The sequence below is a fragment of the Triticum aestivum genome, chromosome 7B, assembly GCF_018294505.1.
Source record: "Triticum aestivum cultivar Chinese Spring chromosome 7B, IWGSC CS RefSeq v2.1, whole genome shotgun sequence".
In the NCBI taxonomy this organism is placed as follows: domain Eukaryota; kingdom Viridiplantae; phylum Streptophyta; class Magnoliopsida; order Poales; family Poaceae; genus Triticum; species Triticum aestivum.
In genome coordinates, this window is record NC_057813.1 from 284,247,552 (window position 1) to 284,261,953 (window position 14,402).

Here is a 14,402-nt window from a genome sequence, read left to right on the forward strand (position 1 = left end):
CCCCTCTTTCTGTTATTCTCAGCCTCCTTCATCACAACATCACTATCGTCCTCTAGATCCTCCTCCGAACCATCATTGCCATGGTAAGGCTGGTACTGAGCGCTTTTTCCTTGGCCATCAGATCGGCCACCCCTTTTGCCTCCTCTCCGGCCTCGTCCCTCACCAGGACCCCGGCCAGTACGCATAAACCAGCCTGCCCTCAGATCCTTAAAAACTAAAGCTGAAGGAGGGTGTATCCCATTGCCATGCTCCTTGTATTGGTGGCCAAGCATCCCGCAGACCGCACACCAATCCGGAAGCTTTTCATATCTGACCCTGTAAATCTACCTTTTGCCATCACGAATCATGGATACAGCATTCTTGAGAGGTTTAGAGACATTGACCCTCACCCAAACACGATGAAAGTTACCCTTGAAATCTTGCGACTGTGGCTCCGTGAACAGCACCTCTCCAAGCTTAGCGCCAAGTGACGGCACCACACTAGTAGAAAAAGGGTCAAACGTGAAGCACATTAGTGCCGGTTTGTATTTGAGCCGGCACAAATGTATACATTAGTGCCGGTTCCAACGGCTAGCCGGGCCGCTCTCATTAGTACCGGTTCGTGGCTAACCTTTAGCACCGGTTCGTGCCACGAACCGGTACTAATGAGAGTGGTGGCAGGATGTTGTCAGTCTGGGCCCCCTCCAGCACCTTTAGTACTGGTTCTTGGCACGAACCGGTACTAAAGGTCGTCCTACATAAACCCTTCGTCCACCCGAGCTCGCTCTATTCTTCCCCTTTCCCCTCTCCTCTCTGTTCTTCCCCTCTTCCTCTCGAGCTCATCACACATTTTGCCCAAAATTTGTCAAGATTTGAAGGCCCCCATCCATTCAAATGATCACAAAGGTTAGCAACTTTGTCCTTTCATCTCTCATTGCTAGATTAGCTCTTGCAATGCTTTATATAGTTATTAATTTGTGAGTTTAGTAATTTGGGAGGAAATATATATATATGTGCTAGTATTTGATTTATATGTAATTTGAGGTTAAAATAACACTTAGTTTGCATATGTAGGTGTGGTTTACTTAGTGCCTTCTAAATCTCCGTCGTAACCACCGTCGATCGCCCGCACCGTCCCGTCGCCGGCACCACCTTGTGGTGAGCCTCTTGTTCATGAATTTTTATATAAAAAAATTGATGTTTGTGTGATTTGGATATATAGTTACTCGTATAATAATTATCTTACCCGTACGTTGTTTGTTATACATAGTGCCATGGTTTTGATATCCGTCCCCGTCGGCCCTCGTCCTTGTTATGATTCGGATGTGGTATATTCTCTTTTAAAACTATTTGTTGCATTTCGTCTTTATGACAAATTATGCCCATCAAGTTGACATAGATATTTTTATCTAGGAGGTATGTGAACCGGAAATTCCAACCGACCCTATTGTCGAGAGGTTAAATTTAGTTGAAAGAGAAAACGAGTACTTGAAAGAAAAATTGAAAAGAATTGAGGGGGAGAAGATGGAATTGGAGTTGCATGTTACCGATGTCGTCGATGATCACAAGATCAAGAAGGAAAAAATGCGCTTGAAGATTAGAAAGATTAGAAAGAACTCTTACAACTGTGGAATGGAACAGGTGTACGTGCATGGGATGAGCACAAACAGGAAGAATTTGACCTAAAGGCATTGTTGTTCGTGACCATCAATGATTGGCCTGCTCTCAGTAACCTTTCAGGACAGACAAACAAGGGATACCACGGATGCACGCACTGTTTGGATGATACCGACAGTATATATTTGAATAGTTGTAAGAAGAATGTGTACCTGGGACATCGTCGATTTCTTCCGAGCAGGCATCCCATAAGAAAGAAAGGCAAGCATTTCAAAGGTGAGGCGGATCACCGGACGAAGCCTCGTCACCGTACTGGTGCTGATGTACATGATATGGTCAAGGATTTGAAAGTGATATTTGGAAAGGGTCCTGGCGGACAATCTGTTCCAAAGGACGCTGACGGACGCGCACCCATGTGGAAGAAGAAATCTATATTTTGGGACCTGCCATATTGGAAAGACCTAGAGGTCCGCTCCGCAATCGACGTGATGCACGTGACGAAGAATCTTTGCGTGACCCTGCTTGGCTTCTTGGGCGTGTATGGGAAGACAAAAGATACACCTGAGGCACGGGAGGACCAGCAACGTATGCACGGAGAAGACGACATACATCAGGGTCATGCAAGCTACGCTCTTACCAAAGAAGAGAAGGAAATCTTCTTTGAATGCCTGCTCAGTATTAAGGTACCGTCTGGCTTCTTGTCGAATATAAAGGGAATAATGAACATGGCAGAGAAAAAGTTTCAGAACCTAAAGTCTCATGACTGCCATGTGATTATGACGCAACTGCTTCCGATTGCATTGAGGGGGCTTCTACCGAAAAACGTTCGATTAGCCATTGTGAAGCTATGTGCATTTCTCAATGCAATCTCTCAGAAGGTAATCGATCCAGAAATCATACCAAGGTTACAGAATGATTTGATGCAATGTCTTGTCAGTTTCGAGTTGGTGTTCCCACCATCCTTCTTCAACATCATGACACACGTCCTAGTTCACCTGTGCCAAGAGATTAATGTTTTGGGTCCTGTATTTCTACACAATATGTTCCCCTTTGAGAGGTTCATGGAAGTCTTAAATAAATATGTTCATAACCGTGCTAGGCCAGAAGGAAGCATCTCCAAGGGCCATCAAAATGAGGAGGTCATTGAGTTTTGTATTGACTTTATTCCTGACCTTAAGCCGATTGGTGTTCCTGAATCGCGGCATAAGGGCAGACTGGATGGAAAAGGCACGCTAGGAGGGGAACAAATAATATGTATGGACGGACATTCTCTCACTGAAGCACACTACACAGTTCTACAGAATTCCGCCTTGGTGGCTCCGTATATGGATGAACACAAGAATTTGCTACGCTCCAAACACCCGGAGCGGTCTGATGACTGGATTACACGTGAACAAACCAGGAGTTTCGCCAGCTGGTTGCAGACACGTACCATGCATGACACCTCTATTGAAGATGACCTGTACTTGCTGTCCCAGTTACCATCTTCGAATATAATGACTTTCAAAGGGTACGAGATAAATGGTAATACATTTTACACGATCGCCCAAGATAAGAAGAGCACCAACCAAAACAGTGGTGTCCGCTTTGATGCAGAAACCAAGACGGGAAAGGAAACATATTATGGTTATATACAGGACATATGGGAACTTGACTATCGACGTGGTTTAAAGGTCCCTTTGTTTCGGTGCAAATGGGTCAATATGACACGAGGCGGGGTAACGGAAGACCCGCAGTACGGAATGACAACAGTGGATCTCAACAATCTTGCGTATGCAGACGAACCATTCGTCCTAGCCAATGATGTGGCACAGGTTTTCTATGTGAAGGACATGTCTACCAAGCCAAGAAAAAGAAAAGATAAGGAAGCGAATGCATCGTACGATGAGCCAAAGCGGCACATAGTTCTTTCTGGGAAGAGAAACATCGTGGGAGTGGATGACAAGACAGACAAGTCAGAAGATTATGAAAAGTTTGATGAAATTGCTCCATTCACAGTGAATATTGACCCGAGCATCCCGTTAAATGATGAAGATTTTCCATGGTTACGGCGCAAAGGGACACACGCGAAGAAAAAGTTTCACACCCAAAGATCTGGGATGTGATCGGCTTCACTAGCTATCATCACTTTCTTCTGTGTTTCGCACCGAGAGGGGAATCTCTGTAATAGTTAGGGTAGTTATGTGTTTTGGCATTTGAAACGCGAAGAAATTTTATGTGCAAACAAATTCTTTCATGCCTTTACTGATTTTTAAAGTTAAGTTATTCACAAACTAGTGATTCACACTAATTTCAAATAATTCAAAATTTAAACTATTCAAATTTGAAAACTACGGGCACTAACAGAAAGTTTGTAATTTTTTGTACCTAAAACAAAAATGTTCACAAAGAAACTCTAAATACACAAAAAAACAACACAAAAATAAATAAAGCAAAAAATAAAATAAAAAGCCCTAACAGAAAGTTTGTAATTTTTTGTACCTAAAACAAAAATGTTCACAAAGAAACTCTAAATACACAAAAAAACAACACAAAAATAAATAAAGCAAAAAATAAAATAAAAAAAGCCCGCCTACTAGGCCAGAGCGGCCTGCATACGACTAGAAACCCAATCTGTCGTTGGGCCAGGATGCTGGCCCGCAAAGGCCAAGTGGGCCCACAGGGCTGCAAAGAACACGTAGGCCCAGTAAGCCTGCTTTGTAGAGGAGCTCGAGAGAGCGACCGCACGGGGGTTTATAAACCAGTGCGGTCGCCTCTCGGCTAGCGAGGTGGGACTAAACTTCCACACCGCACCTGCGCCAGCGCACCCCCTTTAGTATCGGGTCGTGGCACAAACCTGTACTAAAGGGGGGGCCTTTAGTACCGGTTTGTGCCACCACCCGGTACTAAAGGGGGTCGCTTCCCGCCGCTTGGCCTGGCCAAAGCAGGCCTTTAGTACCGGTTGGTGGCTCCAACCGGTACTAAAGGTGCCTTCTATATATACAACGGCTACGAAAATTTCAGTTTCCCTCTCTGTTCGTTCCTTTGTCTCCGTCTCCGTCTCCGTCGCCGCCGCCCTCGATCGTCTCTGTCGCCGCTCGTCTCCGTCGCCGCCCCCGTCCCCGTCGCTGCCCCCGTCCCCGTCGCCGCCCTCATCTTCGTCGCCGCCCCGGGCCCGTCCCCGTCGCGCCGTCCCCGTCCCCGTCGCGCCGTCCCCACCGTCGCCGCCCCGGCCGTCGCCTCGCCGTCGCCTCGCCTCGCCGTCGCCTCGCCGCTGTGAGCCCTCCCCGAGCCCGTACACACACACACAAGCATGTTTAATTAGTTTAGATAATTAGTCTTTAATTAGTTTAGATTATTTAGATTATTATTTTGTATGTTTAATTAGTTTAGATAATTAGTGTTTAATTAGTACACACACACGTATTTTGTATGTTTAATTAGTTTAGATTATTTAGATTATTATTTTTTCACTATTATATATGTATGAATGCATGTTAGATGGATATAATTAGTGTTTAATCAGTTAGAAATTAGTGTTATATAGAAATGTTAGAAATTAGTGTTATATAGAAATGTTAGAAATGTTAGAAATTTTAGTGTTATTTAGATTATTTAGATTAGCATAATTAGTGTTATATAGAAATGTTAGAAATTTTAGTTATCAAAATCCAATCATTAAAAAATGTTACTTTTTGCGGGCATATAGCTAGTATTTGTTCTCGACGATGCCCGGCCCGCATCCTCGCCGTCGACCCGTCCGCGACGACGTCCAGCCGACCCATGTCCGGGACTGGGCTCCGCCGGGCTGGCACTGGGAGGTGCTGCCTGGAGGGGCGCGCCGCTTGATGAGGAACCCGGCCCCGGGTCCCGTCGTCGACCCTGATCTCGTTTGGTGGCGTTCGCGTGGGCCAGTTTCGGTGCGGAGGGACCCGGCCCCGCCGGAGGTGGTACGTCGCCGTGTCAGGGAGGAGGACGAGCACGTCCATCGCTACATGGTTGCGTTAGAGGGCGGCAGGTTCTCCAATACCTGGCAGTATCTTCGGGGATCTCACTTCAGCTATGATCCTGTGAGGGTTCCTTCTCTTTGGGTGTCCACCGCCCGCGCCGCAGGAACCGCGAGTGTCCTAGATTCTTCTGTAGTATTCGATCTTTAATTAGCTAGCCAGTGATGTACTATTCAATATTATATATTATTCGAGACGATGTATTCGAGATTATATCTATTATTCTAGACGAAGTATTCGAGATTATATCTATTATTCGAGACGATGTAATTTGAATACTAAATTGTTTTATATTTCTTTTGAATTAGTTAAATAAAAGCTATGGCAGACAATACCGACAGAGAGGGAGAACAGACCATGTTCGATATGATACGCGGGCCAGATGATGATCAGAATGAAGAAGATTATGACGGCTCCGAATTTCTAAACAACACCGGAGAGGGTGATATGATATTCGATCGCGACGACCGAATTGATGAAGTCATGAACTACGATTATGACGATGACGAAGAACATGTTGATCCTGAAACAACAAAGACCGGCGAGGTATATATATTTATATAAGCAGGTATCTGGTGATCATCACATGTTTTAAATGACTTGAAGATATATTAACGAATCGATCTTTGTTCTTTCAGCCATCCGGATCGAGCAAATCTTCAGGCAAAAGGACGAAACGAGGCCCGAACAAAAAGTTGAAGGAGGGCGTAAAGTACAATATCGAGGCAGTCAGACCTAATGGCGAACCATTAGCGCCTAAGAAGATTGCGGACAAGTTCATTCGTCAGTGCGGAGTTCTTGTGAAGGACCAACTCCCGATCTCCCTTCAAGAATGGAGAGAGCCAGCAAAAGACAAAAGACAAAAAGGCAAAGAGGACGCTGCTCCACGTCCAGATGTTACTTTTGTCGACAAGAATCAAAAAGATCTGCTTTGGGATACTCTCATGGAACATTTCACCCTACCAGATCATTTCACAGAAGCAGATGTGCAGAAAGTCAAGGACGCTGCTCTTAGGAAGATGGCGGTTGCATTCAAGAACCACAAGAATCGTGAATGGGACAAGTACGTCAAGGGAGGAAGGAAGACTCCAGTATTCGAGGGAACACTAGAGAACCAACGTGCTCATTGGGACGATTTCGTGAAATTCAAGGATTCGGAATTAGCTAAGGAACGGTCGAGAATAAACAAGAAGAATGCCGAAAAAAGGATAAGTTCCATAAGCTGGGGCCAGGTGGCTATGCGGTGGCAATGCCTAAGTGGGATAAGTCTGAGAAAGAGATGGAGGATGCAGGTGCCACTCCGGTTACTAAGAGCTGGCCCCCCAGGGTCAGGACTTGGTTCTATGCGCATGGGGGGAGTTGGACCCGAAGACAGGCAATGTTTCGACGAGGGCAAGTCTGAAGGGAGCCGACGATGCGATACTTGTTGCAATAGAAGAGGCACGATCGGGGGTGTTCCAGCCCAACAGAGAGAACGACGAGCTTACGCGTGCCCTGGGAAATCCTGAACACCCGGGAAGAACACGAGGCAAGGGCGCTATTCCGTGGTATGAGGGGTTTTCAGACTGGAACACCGACTACAGAACCCGTGCGAGAAAGAAGATTGCGGAGGAGAAGAAGAGGAAGATGGAGGAGGAGCAGAGGAAGCGGGACTATGAACGCCTTCAAGGCCTAGAAGCAAGTCAAGCGGAATTGGTAGTCAAATTCCAGCGGCAGCAGGAGCAGATCGACTCACTTACCCAGCAAAGGGGGTCTCAGCAGCTGCAGCAGCTAGCGAATGATCCAGCATTGGATAGCACCGCCCCATCCATGCCGAGAAGCAGCGTGGGTTCCGCCCCGGACGACGCAATGCTGGGTAGATACCCCGTGGATGACATCACGGAGAACACTAGCTGCGAGCTACACGTCAAAATGAAGAACATATCCATGAAGGTGGCGGACGCCGTTGCTTTTACAAATCCCCCCGAGGCAACCTTCCATTGCAACCCGATTCCAGCGGGCTATGCTCGTGTCTTGGTTGATGAGGTGGTGGACCCATATTCGGAGCTAGAGCTTGACTATCCTGGAGGTGACGACGAGCGCTTTCTCGGAGACGCCAAACATCGTATCATCCTATGGAAAAAGGATTGCATCATCTTTCGAAGGCCACCGACACCGCGTCAGCCGACTCCTCGTCGAAGTCCGCCACCGAGTCAGCAGTCTCCCGCTCCTGCAAGTCCACCAAGTCCGGCAAAGTGTCAGGCCACTCCTCCTCCAAGTCCGGCAAAGTGTCAGGCCACTCCTCCTCCTCCAAGTCCGCCACAGCGTCAGACGTCCACTCCTCCTCCAAGTCCGGCACAACCTCAGGCCACTCCTCCTCCAAGTCCGGCACAGCTTCAGGCGGCCACTCCTCCTCGTCCAACTCAGCCCCGTCAGCCGTCTCCGCCGCCTCAGCAATCACAGAAGAGACACCCCGCAGCTATGGTGCGTAGCGGTACGAGTCGAGGTAGTACAGGAAGTACAGGCGGAGGCAAGCGATATAAATATGGTCCAAGCCTCACGCCTCTTCCGCAGAGGGCTTATGACAGGTCCGAGGAGGAAATCGCAGCCATATCGAAGTCCGAGGTGGAAGCCCATTTTGCACCGAAACCGCCACCGCCGCCAAGGGAGAAAGTGCCTGAGAAAACGATTGACCACTTCATTCGTATGGCTCAACCACCAGCTCCCAAGCCTGTTGACACAGACTATGAGCGCCACATCAGGAAGTTAAATCGAGCACGTCTACATAAGGAGGCGAGCTCGGGATCGAGCAAACAAGAAGCAGCTGTCAAAAAATGCGGGAAAACCATTCCCCAGCTGGGAGAACAGGCGGCGCAATCGATCCCCTCGCTTGTTGTGCCAACAACACGTGACAGTACGCGCGCCCAATATTATTGTGGGCAAACAGTTTACGTTCCTGAGGTGGGCAATGTGGTAATAACGGAGGAGCATATAATGCAGGCTGAAGTTCTCAAAATCACTGTTGGACAACTCCTCGAGATCGAGCCCATGCCTGTGCTTAGAGAGGATGAAATAAAACGGAAATATGTCCGGGGCCAACCTTTGGTCGAGCCAGACAAGGTCAAGAACCTCCCAACGAGAATGTATGAATTGCATCAATGGTACATGAACATTACCAAGATTTCCGATCGATTGTCCCTCATGGTGAATGTCAAGAAGGAGCATTACTACCATGAGAAAGCTGTGTCCGTTGAGTATTCTGAACTGTTTCAGTTATACAATCAAGACGCACTCGACAAATCTATCGTCAGTTGCTATTGTCTGTAAGTGATTTCTTTCTGTAATTTAAGTCTCAAGCTAGCTGTAGTGATCCTTTTGATCAATCATTACCTGTAATTATCCTCACTATATTCTTTTCTGTGGTATTATATGCAGGATGAAGATGTATGAAATGAGAAAAGGTGGACGCTATGGCATTGGGTTCATTGACCCAAACACCGTTAATGAATACACATGGAAAATAGATGCACGTCATCAAAAGGCCGTAGAGGACAGCATGCTAGAGTTCTTGAAGCGCCTCAAATACAATGAAGATATACTACTTCCTTACAACTTCCAGTGAGTCACACTGTCTTGTACTACAAATTCTCTGTTTTTGCCTACTAGCTAGCTACATGTTTTTGCTTACATATGCCCGCTTAATTAAGACATGCAAACGTGTGTGCATGCAGATATCACTGGGTCTTGTGTATCATTAAAGTTGACGCCGGAACAGTTGAAATACTGGACTCACTACTCAAAGAAAAAACTGACTATAACATCTTGTTTGGGATAGTCAACAGGTAATTTCAATCATTATTAACTATATATCTCGGCCTATTTAGTTCGTCATTTCATGATATGAACTATTTAATAACCCCTTTATTCATTTTCTTTGTCGGCGGGCAGGGCTTGGGCAAGGTTCATCAGCGTCACGGAAGGCGAATGGAAAGAAAAGCTTAAATGGGGAAGACCCAAGGTAAGTAATTAAGTAGTACTAGCTAGCTAGCTAGCTGCCATCTCTTTAATTATCATGCTTGATTAATTATTATCTGATCAAATTCCATTCTCGTAAAGGCCCTGAAGCAGGCGCAGGGGACTGATCTGTGTGCATTCTGCGTTTGCGAGAACATTCGCATGATGGCGTCCGAAAGGAGCAGATCTCAAAGACAGGAATGGGTACGCTTGTCAAAACACTATTCACAATTTTTACACCATTATCGATATCTAGTCACACAACTAATACACATGCATATTGATCTCCTTCTTAACAGTTCAGAGAGGTGCGGGAGAAGCTTCTAGAAACAGAGCGCGTAGAAGCACTTCAAGAGGAAATAGCGGGATTTTTGCTCGACCAGGTCATAAATCCGAAGGGAGAATACTATTACCCGCTACCGCCCTCATGAAAACCACTTCCAATTGTTATCGTGCTCCGAAGGCACCAATTAGGCTAATGCCACTGGCTCCGAAGGCAACATGCATATGTAGGAGAAATTGTATATAGCTATACATGTGTGTATGTGTGAATTAATTAATATGATGGTTTGTGAGACATTAATTGATGATATATATATGCATGATTGGTTCTACTAGAAATTCTATATATATATATATATATATATGCATAACGTGTACAATGTGTAGTATCGTAAAATACCAGCAAACGAAAAAGAATTAAAATGGAAACACAAAATTAAATGAAAAAGAAATCATAAAACTAAAAAAACCCCAAACCTTATAGTACCGGTTGGTCTTACCAACCGGTACTAAAGGGCTCCAGGCCCCTGGAGCTGGCTCGTGCCACGTGGTTTCCCTTTAGCACCGGTTCGTGCTGAACCGGTACTAAAGGGGGGGGGGGCTTTAGTGCCCACACTTTAGTGCCGGTTATGGAACCGGCACTAAAGGGCCTTACGAACCGGTGCTATTGCCCGGTTCTGCACTAGTGCCAGGTAAGCATATAGCTGTGGTACATCATGGATTTGTGCCCATATCTTTATGGTGTCTAGCTGAACTGTGGACGGCTTCGTGATCCCATCATAAGGCTTGATGATCACCGCATCCCCCCTAAGTGCCAAGGTCCATCATGCATGACTCTCTCCCAATCCCCCAAGCACGAGAATTGGATGGTATACAGATTATCCTCTAGAGGTTTGAAATTTTCCTCCTGTGCCAGATCCCACGCTGATCTCATATTCTTGAAAAACCAGTATTGGCTATATGTCTTCTCGGAGTGCACCCTCGCTATGGCGATCCATCTGGCTGCTTCAGGCGGCACCTCCTTCTCATCAACGATCACATCATCGAGGTCTTCCTCTCGAAGCCCCAATTCCTTCATCATCTTGTCCACATCATCTGTCCCCGATGAGCCTGCGGCAGTCGCATCCTGAGCCGCGCTCGAAGACATCTCCTCTGGAACCCTAACCCGATTGAAAACAGAATCGGGCCTTGTAGCAGCAGCCCCAACCCCCAATCTCCCCCCGCCTCGCGCAAAGCCCAGGAGAAGCTCCTGAAGCGATCGCAAAGTGCGGCGGCCGGTGATCGGGGCGGGGAAAACAAGATCTCGACGGCGGCGACTATAGTCGCCCCGGGAGGACTAAAACCCTAACGAGAGGGAAAAAACTATCTGCTTTGAGGATTCATAGGTGCACAGCCCAGTCCAACTCTACTCCCAACACGAGAGAAGGCAAGCCTGGAACGGTGCACTATAGGCGAAATGAAAAAACAAACAACACAATATTAGGACCAAATAGCCACGCATGAGCCGGCCCTAGTAGCCCTATTTGTTCTTTGAGGGAAGCATTCTTTTCTTGAAAGCAACTAGTCAAGGGGAAACCCCTATTTGCCGCACTTTGCGGGAAACAGTCTGGCTACCGCACAGGTATCGACCGAGAGCTGGTGGCTGTGGGCCGGCCTGTTAGCGTTCCAACCATACCGCTTTTGGGAACCTTCTATAGATGTTCCCAGCCGGTTTTTTTCCGATTTTGGGAACCTTCTAGAAGGTTTCTGAACCGGTTTTTCTTTTCATATTTCTTTTTTCGTTTTTACTTTTGATTAATCTTTCCTTTTTAGTCTTTTATCTATCTTTTCTTCTGTTCTTTTATTTCTGTCTGTTTTTTATTTTCTTTCTTCTTGCTCTTTTTTTTGAACTTTTTCTATTTTTAACGAATGTTTCAGAAATTTAGGAAAAATTGAAAATTTCAAATTTTGTTTGATTTTTCAGAAAATGTTCCTGCCTTCAAAGTTTTTGTTCAGAAATTTCGAAAAAGTTTAGAATTTCAAAATTGTTCTCTTATTTTCGAAAAATGTTCCAAATTTCAAAAGTGTTTGTCCTTTTAATTTTTTGTTCACAAACTAAAAAATGTTCAGTTTACGAAATATGTTTTTGTCTTCCATATTTGTTCAAAAATTCAGAAAATATTCATGTTATAAATTTGTTCATAAATGAAAAAATGTTCGCATTTTTAATTTTTTTTCATGAATTAGATAATATTCTTGTTTTTGAAATTGTGTCCGTTTTCAAAAATTGTTCACAAAATCCAAAAGATGTTCCTGTTTTCAAAAATTGTTCGCAAATTCAGAAAACTTTCACATTTTTCAAGTGTGTTCACATAATCAAAAAAAATCTAGAAATTTAAGAAAATGTTCCTTTTTCCCATATGTTTTCACAAATTCAATTGTTGAAATTTATTCAGAAATTAAGATCTGTTTGGGAATTTCAGAAAATGTTCCGGTTTTCAAAATTTGTTCAAAAATTTAGAAAATGTTATGTTTTTGGAAATGTTTCTGTTTGTAAATAATTCTTTTTACAAAGTTGAAAAGTGTTTGTGTTACATAAACACTCAGGCTTTTTTCCAAAAAATGTTCTATATGTTCAAAAAATGTTCGTGTTTCTAATTTTGGTTTGGACTTTCAAAAAAATGTTCCTGTTTTGAAAAAAATGTTCATGTTTTCAAATTTTGTTCTAGATGTTTAAAAAATGTTCGTGTTACAAGTTTTTATGGAGTTTTAAAAAAATCGCATTTTGAATTTTTTTCGAGAGTTTAGGAAAAAAATCATTATCTTCGAAAAAACTTCGTTTTTTTAAAATGCCTGATCTTTCTAAAATTTCTTCACAAATTTGGAATGTGTTTGTGTTTAGTAAAAATTCGTATTTTTTCAAACAAAATTGTTTTGCGTTTGAAATTTCAAAACAATAGTATCAACACTAGTTTTTTTTCTTTTTTGAGAAGGGTATCGGCGCTATTTACGGTTTGTAAGCATTTCGCGCAGCCAAATATACAACAGCTCAACTGGTAATGTAGCACCTCTTTGCGAGCATGAGATCCAGGGTTTAATTCTTACAAAAAAGCCTCGAAAACATTTTAGTACGACTGCTGTTCTCTAGTTTTTTTTTGAGACAATTGCTGCTCGCTAGCTTGGGCTGGCCCAATCGCGTCGGCGCCCTGTTTTCTACTATTGTTCGCTAGTTTGGGCTGGCCCAGTCGCGTCACCCCCTGTGCGTCGACGTCCTGTTGGACGCAAAGAGCGTACAGTAGGAGCTCCCAGTCAAGGGTACCCCAGGAGCCCCGCAAGGTCATTTTTTGTAGGCTAAGGGCGTGCCAGGTGGTGCAGCCAGCGCCATCATGTGTCATGTGTTGGGTGCTCCTTCAGAAAAAAAAAATTCTATACACGCATTTAGGTTTTAGATAGTTTATTTTTATTTTTATGGGTTTTCAGTTTTCGTCCGGTTTTCCCTAGGTTTTCGAGAGAAGAAAATAAATTTTTTGCATGTTGTGCTTTTTGAAAAGGGAAAAAAATGCTTGCGGAAGATGCACAGATTTGCTTCTAATGAAGGTGCATGTTTGCTTTCACGAGCTGTGCTTCTCAGAAAATGAAAAAAAATCATGATTTTTTTTTGCTTCCACGAGAAGCACAGTTCGAAAAGGGAAAAAAATATTTTGTGGTTTTTTTCACGAGAAACATAGACCTTCTCCAAAAGAAAAAAAATGTTTTGAGTTTTTTTTTCACATATTAGCTTCCCCGAAAAAGCACAATTGTCCTTCTCCAAAAAGGAAAAAAAAGTGAAAACAAAAACCGTGCTTCTGACGAGTTTTTTTCTCTGATTTTTTTTTGGGGGGGGGGGGGGAGGGGGTTCGCTAAAAAATCGTCAAAACCTATTAAAATGGGATCAAATTTCAAAGATCTCGACGCGAGAAATGGAATGGTGAAAACGGTTTGGGGGTTGGACGCACGGTTCAGATATAAAACGTTCTGAATAAATGAATCTATGAAAAAAAAGGGAAACTCATAGGTTGCGACAAGTATCAGCGCTTGAGAAGGTGAGAGTGAACCTTTGCAAGGGGTGCCCTTTATTTAGGGATTTCATTTTTTTCTTGGATTGACAAATCAGCAGGTGCCTTGTGAGCCCTTCACGGTGGGTGCGTCGCGTGGTCCATCCAGCCGCCGCCGCCGCTTATCGCGTGTTGGACGCACTGGTGGATATAAGGTTTTTTTTTGTTTTGGGGTTTTTTCTAGGTTTTCTGAGTTCTTGGATTTTACTTGGTTTTTTCTTGGCTTTCTAGAAAAGAAAATTGTTTCCTTTTTTCTCTGTGTGAAGCACATCATGTGAAAACATAGTTGTTCTTCATTGTGAGAGCACGGTTGTGCTTCCGCGTGAACCATGGTTGTGCTTCCTGAAAAATGAAAAACACAGTTGTTCTTCGCGGTGAAGCAAAGTTGTGTTGTGCTTCACAGAAAGTTAAAAGCACAGTTCTGGGTGCTGGGTTGGTTGAAAAATCCAACCTCTCCCGAGATTCCCAGATC